Raw genomic sequence first — 12610 nt, 5'->3', positions numbered from 1 at the left:
ACTTATTGACTCATCAGCGAAAGATTTTATTGAATCAGATTCGCAAAACTACAATTCATGTAATTTTCTGCTGCCTGATCACTCCCATTTCTGGGACATGAAACAATTCTGAGTTCATTTTTTTTAAAGCTCATACAGTTAACACAGTTAAAACAATCACTCCTGCATATTATGTCTGTCTCATGTTCTCATGCTTTAAAGGATACAGAAGCTACAGTGAAATAAGAACAGATAGTGAGGACAGATTCACACATTAGAAATGAGGTATATCCAAAGGCTATTGCTACACGGGAAACACATGAAACACCGCTCTCGTCTTCATCACGGCTCACTCTCATCGCTGTTTTGCTGAGAGAATCCGTTTTTTGCACCTCGAGCAAGAGATACTCATCTTTTGATTTGCCGACTCCTGACATCCTGCCTCCAGATTTGAACCTACAGTAGCAACTCTGTCTTTACCCCTCAGTCCAACACAATAGCTCTTCCTTTCTGAGTTGCTGATCTTGTTAGATAATTGCAGAACGCTCTGCAAAAAAGAAGGTCTGCATATTATCAGTGCAATTAGCGTGTACCCACAAATACCAATTACATCCCTCTCATGATCACCACTAATGACAATTTCAACACTCTCTATCACAGACCTGCACATACACTACCCAGTACTTTACAGCAATGTTTTTGGTGGATGGCTCTACAGCAATTCTTCCTCTAAGTGTAGACGGGGGAAGCAGGAGGAAAGATCAAATTATACCACTTCCCTTCAGTTGTTCACTAAGTGTATCTCAAACACAGTCCAAGTGTATTTCAGTGTCTATGCTCTACAACTTTCTGTATGAGTTTGTCTGTTTGAAGCAGGGAAACGAGAATTGCCTTGCATTTTTATAAATACCTATGAGAATTCCCTGGCAGAAGTGGAGGGCTGGGCTACACAGCGGGGCTCAGAGAGGAGCTGGGTATGCAAATGGGATGTACAGAGTTCAAGGGTACACCAGCTGGGAGGTCTAAAGGCAGGAAGGTTTCATTAGCAAAGCTGGACTGACTCCTCACATGGAGCAGTCCCACAGGCAGCAATCTGACTCTGACTGCGTGTGCATCTCATTCCATGCTTGTATGAGTATAGGTACAAGCTTACAATATGTGTTTGGTTTTTCTAAATGCATATGGAGTACCTGCATGCCATTGTGTGCATGTGTGCATCTGTACGGCCCTGAGCATTCAGCCATGTTCACACAAGTGTAGATAATGAGGCAAGCCATGGACGTGTGATTCCAATTTCTCCATATGACAGTGTGCCAGCGAAGAGGTCGAAGGCACTGCTCCCCTGGCTTCTCTCCACACACGCAGGGAATGAACAATGTTGCTGGGCAGCCAAGTGAACAACGATACATACAGGTTCATATGACGACGTAAGCATCACATCTTGTATGGGTTATATCCTGAAGTCTATTCTCCATCTCAAAACCCCTACATGCTCTATATGGAGAGAAAAAGATTAAATATGCCTATTGCATAACTTTAAACATACTTGTCTGATTTTATTGGTGTTGATTAATAGCTTTACCAATGAGCAAATCCTGGTTTTGCCCATGGTAAAGCTCTAAACTAATTCCGTTTATTATATAGTGTATGTGTCGCAATCAGCAGAGGAACCCAAATAATGGATGCAAAACCTAGTTCGAATCAATGAGAGTGAGTTTTTTGCTTATCTCTGTAGTGAGATTAGAGGAATGAGCGGGGGGTATGGGCAAGGGGCTTAGAGAAGCGGGCAGCAGGTGGAGAGGGAGCTGTGTGGGGAGCAAGGAATGCAGCCGTCTTGGGAAGATGGGCAAAGAGTAGATGAGAGGGCATGAAAGGGGTGATTGGAGGGCTTGTGGCTGGCAAGGTAAGCAGGCGAGTAGTCGTCGTGGGCACGAGGAAACAAAAGTCAACACAAGGGAAAAAACACCGGACCAAGAACTTGGAAAGTGATTTTTAAGCAACCTGAGTGTAATCTACCAGACTAGTAAAAAACTACGATCTGGTGAAGAGCAGCTGTAGGAACGGGGAATATATACTGCTGGCTTGATGAGCTGATGACCTGCAGGGGCGCTGGTTGATCGGCAACAGGTGGCTGAGAGAGAGGAAGCGAGGGAGAGGGAGGAGCGCCAAGCCCCAGACACAGACACACATACACACACACACACACACACAGACAGACGGGGGAAAGACGGGAAAAGGGAAACACTAGAAACACAATGGAAAAACTGGAGTCACAATGTAGGTATGAGGTATGTGCTCTCAAAGTGAGAAACTGTTGTGATTAGAGATGTAAACAAGTATTTGATGATTGATTACTCTTTGTGCATATTCATTTTGATCAAAGTTCTGGATCAAATAACACTGCTTTTCTGTAAAAAGGAGGCTGTTTGACCTGACTTAAATAGCTACAAAGCTGAGCTCCAGGGTCTGGAGAACTGTGCAGACATCAAAAGTGAGACTGTAGCCACATCCCTGACCTGAGCCAGGGCCAACCTGATTTTCAAGTTTGTTATAATTAAAAAAAAAAAAAAAGCTCGCTTTACTAGTAAAATACCTTTTATATACCTTTTATCACCATTCTGAATTGTGACCAAAACATGCAATTAGCTGCTGGACTATGAGTGAGGATTTCACCCCCATGTGGAGAGAAAGTGAGAGATATGAAGAGGGAGAGGGAAGGACAGAACAATATAGTTTCAGGGGGAACAAACACCTTGTTGGAGAAAGATAAATATTTCAATATGAAGTGATGTTTCACGGGAGCAAGAAGGAGTATGTATGTTGAGGATGCTGAAGAGAGGTAGAGAAAAAACGTAGACATAAAAGCAAAACAAAGGAGCATCTCACTGTATGTCCCTGTTTTAAAGGTACCTATCCATTTCTACAACCATCATCTCTTGTGGCAAGACGATCGTTGCTCCATTGTATCTTCCACTTCATTCCTCTCTCAGCGTAATCCATCACTGACAGAGGCATGTCGGGGGCTTCTGTGTATCTTTGGCAGTATCTGTATCCAAGGAAACAGGCCTGTGTGTCCGTCAGGGGCTTGTCAGCTATGGGAATGTCTAGTTCAAGTCATATAGATACCAGAGTTGCTATTTTGGGCTGTTTAAGCTGTCTGCGTAGACAGCATGTTTGTGTCAGATCAGCACACACTCTTACAGAAAGCAGTTTAATTGATTAAGTTGAACAGTCCCCTTGCTTCTGGTCCCAACATTACAGTAGAGCTAGTTTTTGCAGATTCAGAGAAACTGTATACAGTAAATAACGTCAAATGTAGGTACCTTTCTAGTTGTCATCACAATTGACCTTATTCCCTCGAGGCCATTTTGTCTAGAATGGTTGGAAATTTTGTAAAGTAAACAAGATGTCTTAAAATCAAAGGGGGAAAATGTTGTACAAGTAAGAAATACCAACTTTTTAGTGCTTGTGAGTTTTTAATCCTGTGCAGCTTTTTGCGACTGAAACCTTTACCTTAGTTAACTAAACTAAACCATGATCCTTTAAATACTTTGAATTCCTACTGTACTTACTCACTCTAATGTACGTTTACATAACCAGATAAGGACAACAGAGGAATCTCATCTTAGATCAATTACAATGTTTGCCAGCTGGAATAAGCAAGTATCCTGCAATCCAAGGCAAAGAAGTGCATCGAGGCTTCATCTCATTTGTGACATGAACTGGATTTTTCCAAAACTTGCACCCCAAAGAACAATTTGTATATACAAAAAAAAAAAAGAAAAAAAAAATCAGGAACAGATTTTCATTTGTTGTGACTGCCCTCTACTGTTGGACACTGCAGCTCTACGGGACGATCTGGGGGTTAAGTTCCTCACTAAGGTTGGCTTTGTGTTTGGAGTTGGGGAGAACTTTATTCAGCTCTGACTCGTTACTTTTCCCATTTTTTTCCACCCAGTCCAGAGGTAGGAAAAAAAGTGGTCTTCTAACACTTATCATCAGCCTGCTACAATTCCTGGAAAAGACAGTCAACAGTCCTTGACTCTGCAGAACGAGAAGCAGATGTCAAAGTACCAAGATGCCCCATTAAGAGCTTAATGTTTCCAAAAGTGTGTGTGTGTGTATGTGTGTGTCTGTGTGTGCACGAGGGCGTGCGGTCTCATGCGGATGCTAGCACTTTAATCCTATTAATTTTCCCATTTTAAATTGCCTGCATCATTTGGTAGACCACAGTGCCCCCAACACACACATACACATTTCACTATCTCTGTGGGAACACCCCAGTTGGACAAGCAGTCCCCAATTAACTGGTCTTTAGTCTGAACTTTGTCCCCAAATGTAGCCTATGACACACACACACACACACACACACACACACACACACACACACACACACACACACACACACACACACACACTTCTTCTATTTTACTGAGATATTAATTTGTTGTCTCATTCTTCAATTTATTATGGCATTAAAAGCAGGAGTATTTTCCAGTTAATTCAAAAAGTGTAATAACACATTTCCTAATTTTATTGTCTCAAACAACAGGACCCCCACAAATCCCTAATTTCTGTTGGAGATATTGAGTACACTGACAGAAGTTAACCACATTAACTTTGTTAACAAGTCCACCTTTGTAACTTATTTAGCCAATGCATTCTTGGGGAGTTCAATTCTTGCTTCAGCATTAGTAACTAACTCGGAAAGTATCTGTACAACACCCTGCATAAAGCAGATTTTAAAGGGCATTTAATGCTCTTTTGCTTCCTTTAACTTAAAATAATCAAGGTATTGACTAGAGGCTCACTTTAATTTAATGAATTGCCTGCAACAACATGGGCCAATTTTCCAATTTTCAACAACCTAGTTGAGCTGACTTGCTTGAATTTTAGTCAATAGCAGAATCTTTTAAGCGGAATGCACCTAAGGACACCGTACTGTACGTTAACCTCTATAGATGAATCGCCATGACCTCTTAGCTACTGATTTTGCAGTTGTTATGAAGCTTTTATGGCAAAGTGTTAATTCTTTGTGTCCTTTAATTGATTTTCACACTATGCAGCGTTGTGCAACTACTGCACATTCAAATACAGCTGAGTCTCACTGTGCTGTGACAGGGAAGCAGTCTCCAAATTATTCATTGATAACACAAACTGAGCTGCATGATGCAAATTTATATATAAAAATTTAGTCAATAAAGTTGTCTACGAAAACTAATAAATGGGGAAGCAATTCCCATCTATGTGTGGGATTGAATATTAGCTCTCCCTTAAGAAACTCACAATAAACACAAGTTAGGCATTCATTACAAATACCCACCTTATGTTATCTTTCTTTTCCTCAAACTTACGATCTTTAAAGTCACTGAAACAGAAAATTACAGTGTTTTTAGTTTCACAATGTGAAATTCTTCTGGAATATGTTTGGAAATTAAATGGGTTTTTTTTTCTGTTTGACATCCATGTCTCTGCTAGGTAGTACAACCAACAAGCTAAAGGTCAAAAACGGTTTTATGTGATGGACAGGATTTGCTAATCGACCCAAATCACATTTGACTTGATTAATTATCTATATGATCCTTAGTCAAAGATAAATACTAAAAATATTTGAACGTTTTACAAGAAAGCACACTCAAAATGATTTATACGGCATATTTAATACTATACTTTTGATATATATTTATAAATGAAGAGATAAATGAGTAACAAAAGGATTAGAACTTTTTTGCTCTAAACACTATTTAGGTAATAATTTTATACCATAATTTTATGCTAATATTACTAACCTAAATGTTTGCTTCAGCAAAATTCTGTGGTGTGTGAAACAAATCTGATGTAGGATTTTGGATTTACAAATGTAGCTAATGTTACACAGATCAAAATCCAACAGTCAAAAGTACTATAGATGCTAGTGTTCTTAAACAATAGCAGATTTGCTCCTGGAAAGTAGTTTCCTGCTGCTTCAGCTCTCATTAATGCCTGGCAGTGCCAGAAAGTTACGTGGCTCATTCATGTGGGCAACAAAAAACACTCACAAATGCAAATTATTAAACTTCCTGTAAAAATAAGGAATCGTGATTCACCTCTTATTACACACTTCTATTTTTGGTCAGCTGAAAAGTCAAACTGATTCATTTCTGTAGAGGATTATATCTGAAAATCAAATAATGAATAGATATCAAAATACTGTATATACTGCTTCTTCATGGAATCCTATTAAAAGTATTTTTTGAAATTCATGAAAGGAATCAAAGCAACATTTCATTTAATAAAGTTCATTCAGAGTTGAGACCTTACTAAAAACTATTTATCTTGTTCCAGCTTACAAAGACAAGCGAGCTCTTGAGATAAGAGCAGCATGTCTGTGGTACTTAAGGCACACCAGCAGCCAGTTTGTTATGTTGTTTTGTTTTCAGCTCAACAAGAGAGAAATTTGTACAATCCGATGAAAAGGTCATAGAAAAAAATTGGGCTCAATTGGGTTCAGTCAGGCAGTGAAACGTGGTTCTGCTCAAGAAATTCAAAGTGACTTTCCTAAATCGACTGTACAAGTACTCTAAAGTGGTATTTAACCTCAGGCAATGCATCTCACAGAGAAATGCTTTTTAAAAATGTCACCCAGAACCTCATTTTAAAGTAAAAACAATGATCCCATCATCGTGTAGTGATGCTGCTGAAAAAAGAAAAATGCTTCAAATTGGAGAGGAATCCAGCTGTCTCCTATCACATTATTGTCATCTAAATTCATGAAGAGACATTTCCAACGTTAAGCAAAAACCTCGCAAGCACATAACCTTTCTACTTTCAGCATTTCTCTACCTCACCTTGCCCAACCTCTAGAATGCTATCATGTCAATTAAAGCCTATCTTCCAGCTATCGTATACCCCAGGGTAGTTAGACAGGCTGCCACAGAAAAGGTCAGTCACAGCTTTAACAATGGTGCAGAAAGAGATAAAGACACAGACAGAAGAAAGACATGAGTTGTTGTCATTGGGAATGACAGGCAGAACTGACACAAAACAGTTATTTTCATCCTCTACAGAACATGAATATCTGTAGCAAATTTCACTGCAGTCTTTCTAATAGGTTGCAGGATATATATCTAAAATTTCACTGCTAATTTCTCAACATTTTAGAAAACTCCAGACGTTTTAACTCCATCCATCCTTCTAATAACAAGTCCATACTAACATATTGCTCTTCATATCCATGACAGACAGCAGGGAATGTATGTTGTAAACTTTAATTAGGAACTCCCGGGTACCAAGGACATGCACAACATAAACACCAGCAGGTTCCAGCTGCATCAATATGGTTAGAGCATTATAATATAGCATCATCATTTTTATAAATGTAAATCAGTCTGTTTTGCACAACAGAGGAAGTGTTCATGCTTTGAAGAGCAAGATAATGTGTGGTATTTTCACTGCGCTGTTGGCAGCCTCTTTTATGGCCGACAGCTTTACCTCCAATAACAGACTTTAAGAGGAAAATCATATATTGGAGCCATCAGAGATGAGATGGTTGCCTCTTCACAGCATGTTCATCATCACAGTTTGCTCCTCTCTGCATTCATTTGCTGCGTAAAGTTTCCATGTCTGCCAGACTGGAGACATGGAAACTCTCCAGTCTGGCAGAGGGTAAGAGATGGTAACAAACTAAGCTGTATGACGTGATTACGTGTGCCTCACAGCCCCTTGTGTAATCAGCACCGCTGCCCACATCTAATCTTGTGTGAAGAGTATCCTCCCCACCCCACCCAGAAACACACACAGAAACACACACACACAAACCCACACACGCTACCATCAGCCCATTCTAGATGTGTTATAAAGAAATTGCCCTTTGATGATGAACTCCTCAGTGTGATGATTTGCACTGGAAGTCTGACATTTACATGAGATAGGCTTCAACAGCAGCATCCGTCCCTCATCAAAAGTAACTGCTTGAGTCTACTTGAGTGACAAAACATGAGAAACTCGTCATACAAAATTTCATCTGCACTGATGAAGGCAGCTCCTGACACCGATTGGTCAGTTCTATGATGTTTGTTGCTGTGAAAAGTGTTTTGTGGTTGTTTAAGGGTCTAAAGCCAGATCAAGCGGGTCTTAGGACTGTGGCTGATGAACTAGTGGCGCCAACAACTAAGTTGCAAAAAATAAAAACTTAAAAGAGCCGCTTTGCTCTTCAGTTTTAAAAATAGGAACCTAAATTGGCCACACACCAGGAAGCTATTGTGAAATCTAAGATCTCCCAAAGCCAGTCTCTGCTCCAAACGTATGGATGTTGTGCTGAGGAATCCCTGCACTGTGTCCTCAGTGAATATCTGTTTTCATGCAGAAAACATCCTTTTCTGTCTGATATGCAAGCACCTAGTAATTACAGATTACCAAGTGAACCCATGCGTTTGGTCAAGCTTTGACTGAAAATAACAATGCTTCTCCTGTCATGTTCCTCCTCTGTTCTAGCGACTGAAGAGGAAGAACTTGGAATAGCAGGTTGAAGTAGTCATTACTTTATCTGAGGCAATGAAGCAGCTCAATGAGACAATGAAAATGTCAATGTGATGCTTTTGTCAAAAACTGTGGATTTTACTGTACAAGCACGCCCCAGTATAATCTGGCATCGAAGCACATCTGTTGAAGTGGGACTGTATGTGTGTTTGCCAAAGGGTGAGATTATAATAGATTAGCCTAATTACGTGTGACGCTAATGGGCTTCCTTGCGCTGATTCATTGTTTGATGATGAATGAAACTAGAGCTATCTTGGCTTGCTGGTGTGACTGGCTGCTGCTTAGTTTTAAAAGGAGTAAGCGTCAAAGAGAAAGGTCCCGAGGGAAAGACAAAAAGGTCCCCAGTGTCTATATCTGCTTTATAAACCACCAGGACCACAGCAAGTGAAACCCAGTGGGCAAGTGTGTTGAGAATTAGAAATAACTGGCAATAAAGCTGCCGTCAGTATCTCACCTTGCACAGCTGCTCTGCATGAATGGCCACGGTCTCCCCAAATCTGTTTTTGTGATGTTAGGCTTAGTGCTAGCAGTCATATCAGGACATCAGTCTTCCGATAAAGGGCTCAGGGGGAAAATCCAGCCTGGTCTGAGTTTTGCCAAAAAAACATAGAAGACATAACACTGGCTATACTTTTTGATGCCTCTTTTACTTGCAATAAATGGCATTAAGCCACACTGACCCTCAGAGTTTGATTTACTGTCACTAATTTTAAAAGGGATTAGTGTTGTGTTTAAGTAAAGACCCTTAAAACATTTCATCTGAAAAGTCAGATACAGAGACTTAACTGTGACACTTAACCTCTACATTTCGGCTATCTGAAAGAAAAATTCATGGCCATGTTTTGCTCTGCTTGTTCATCAGTGATGTCTTGCAGTGTTGAGTTAGATGGCATCCTGGCTCCATTGAGATCAGCGGTACTTTAGGAGAGCATTTATCTTCTGACATATTCCTTGTGATTGTGGCGGATGGGTAATGAGCTGCCTGTGGGCGTCTCTCACTCTTTCGCTTTCTGTCTTTGTCAGTTTCTCTTTATGACAAACACACACACACAAACACACACACACACACACAGGTGCAACAACACTTATCTGCACACCTCCCCACCCTCACACACAAGCATCCTCACACAGACATATTAAAAGAAAAGCAAATCTTGCCCATTGTAAAACATTCTCACAACAAAGAACCATCTATATCATCTGGCAGTTTCCCATTTAAGGCATGCTCCACTCTTTGGGTGATACTTCAGTTTGATAGATTTATACAATTACAATTTTGATGATCACAATAGAGCCATTAGATGGTTGACTGCACCCTTTCTTAAAATGAAATAACTTGGCATGCCTTGCATTTCCACAAATTCATTCAGTTCATTGTGTCCACAGAAACAAACTGTAAGTGACAAGATGTTCATCATTGTCAAAGTCCTGAAATTTTCCACTTTAAAGAGGATGTGAGGTCATCCCCTTCACTCAGTTGAACAACTCGCATTGACTGAACGCGCTGAACTCCAGTAAATGCTTTTAAAAAGGTCAGCAACCACAAATGATTTGATAAGTGCATGATGGGTGCTTATTGGCCCCTTCTGGATGTGTGTTTACATTAAGTTTGCATCAAATTTAATGCTTTGGCTTCTTCTCATCACTTTAGTAATTACAACTCCTCAAAGTTTCTAAGATGATGGGCAGCAGTATTATTCATCTCTGAATAGGAATATATTTTATTGCAAAAATCTCACATAAAAACCTGTAATTAGTGTATGGAAGTCCAAAAAGCTTCCTGGCTCACTTTTACTGATAACAGTATCTGTGGAACAAACTTATTGCGTGCTCATTTTGAGGAATTACAGAAATTCTACAACAAAATCTCATGAAAAAGACTCCTTTCACATGTATTGTCTAAAAAAAGCACATCTTGATAGGAGAAATCCTCCATGAACAACCAATGAATGATCACTTTACTGTCTCATCCTCAAGTAGTCAGATCCTTTTATGATATGTAAATTGCTGCACCTAAAGAGCATTCATTTCCTCTCACAGCATGGGTGAACATCTTCAAACAATAAGCCTTTACTGGCAGCCTGTCTTGTTTGTGCAGCAGGACCTTGATCCATTCCGGTGAAGGACCGGTGAATGAGGGGCAAGCTGACAGCAGGGAGGTGGGGTGGGGTGTCAGGGCCCTCAGAGAGGCAGTGTGACACTGTACTAATCAGGGTGGGGGTGGGCAAGTGCAACATCAGTTCAGGAGACCTAGACTTGACCTAGGATTGTTAGTTAATGCATAAACAGTGAAAGCCTGCCTTGTATTCATCAGTTTTCCACCTTCATATTGATCAAATCCAATCATATGCAATAGTACATGTAATACAAGATGTATTGTCCTTGCACTTGACAACTTTTCCAGCTCTAATGGAGAGCTTTGGAGGTTGCTTTTTGGTTTGAACTTTTAGGACTTTAATCAGTGAGCCACAAATCCTAGTAAGCAGTAAATAAATACCTCAGTTATCAGGATATAGATGGGGTTTTAATCAGAGCTGACTGGTATATAAGAACATGTCTGAGAAATGAGGATTAGGTTAAAAATTGGTCATGATCAGCAGGCTGTCGTTCTGGTACTGATGCTTGATATTGGACCATCCCCTCCTCCTCCTCCTCCCTACAATTCTCTATTCCTGCAGTTGCTGTTTTCAAAGGCCTTAATTGGCCAAAGTCACTCAAGGTAAAAAAGGCCTCATGGGCCTGTGTCTGGGCAACCTGATTAGTGTGTGTGTGTGTGTGTGTGTGTGTGTGTGTGTGTGTGTGTGTGTGTGTGTGTGTGTGTGTGTGTGTGTGTGTGTGTGTGTGTGTGTGTGTGTGTGTGTTTGTTTGTGTTTGTTTGTGTGTGTGTGTGTGTGTGTGTGTGTGTGTGTGTGTGTGTGTGTGTGTGTGTGTGTGTGTGTGTGTGTGTGTGTGTGTGTGTGTGTGTGTGTGTGTCTGTAATAGGCTACTTTTGGGGACAAATTGCAGACTTTCAGTTAACTGGGGACAGCTTGTCCAGTTGGCGACAAAAGCCAAAACTGATTTTTGGGTCAGTGGTCAAGGTTAGGGTAAGGGTAAGGGTTAGGCAAACAGTGGTTATGATTAGGGTTATAGTAAATCTCCAGGAAATTAATGCAAGTTTATGTTATGTCCCCAGTGTGTGTGTGTGCGTGTGCATGCACACAGGTTAGTTAAAGGTACCACTACAGGGGCACTGAAGTCAACAATGATGGATTATAATTGTTTGTGGTGGTGACTTAAATAAGCCAAAAATTTGCTATGATAAAAAATTCAGTTTCACTGCCAAAATTCTGGTGAGAAAAACTGCTGTTGGGTAAAATCCTAGTCAGAACACACAAGATAAAATAGACAGTATGAAAGTCCAATGTGTTTATTTGAGCGAAAAAAGTTTTGTCATGCTAGTGACATGACTCTATGGATGGCAATGTCAGTCGGTTCGTCCACCATTTTGTTCCAGACTAAAATATCTCAACATTTATCTGATGGATTGGCACAAAATGTCGTACAGACCTTCATGATCCCCAAATGATAAATCCCACAATTCCAATGAAGGTAGTGATACATTAGCAATGCTAGTGGCATGGCTCTAGGAATGTTAGTGTCGGTTGGTTGGTTGATCTGTCCACCACTTTGGTTCAAAAATATCTTTTGGATGGATCGCCATGAAATTTTGTACAGTCATGTTCCCCAGAGGATGAATTCTATTGACTTTGATGACCCCCTGATGTTTCCTCTAGTGCCTGGGCTTTTCTGAAATGTGTCAACTGTTGGATGGATTGTCACAAGCTGTATTTGTTGTGTTTAGTGCTAATTAGAAAATTTTAAGCATTTTAGCATTTCAGCATTTTAACACACTAAACTGAGATGGTGAACATGGTAAACATTGTGCCTGCTGAAAGACAGCATGTTAGCATTGTCATTATGAGCATGTTAGCATTATGACGTTAGCATTTACCTCACAGCACCACTGTGCCAAAGTGCAGCCTCACAGAGCTGCTGGTGTGGTTGTTGACTCTTAGTCTTGTTTTTACTGAACATCGCTGTCTCTTTACCTCCCTCTCTCTCTCTCTCCTCT

This window comes from Xiphias gladius, chromosome 6, assembly GCF_016859285.1.
Source record: "Xiphias gladius isolate SHS-SW01 ecotype Sanya breed wild chromosome 6, ASM1685928v1, whole genome shotgun sequence".
Lineage (NCBI taxonomy): Eukaryota > Metazoa > Chordata > Actinopteri > Istiophoriformes > Xiphiidae > Xiphias > Xiphias gladius.
This window is presented reverse-complemented; position numbering follows the sequence as displayed.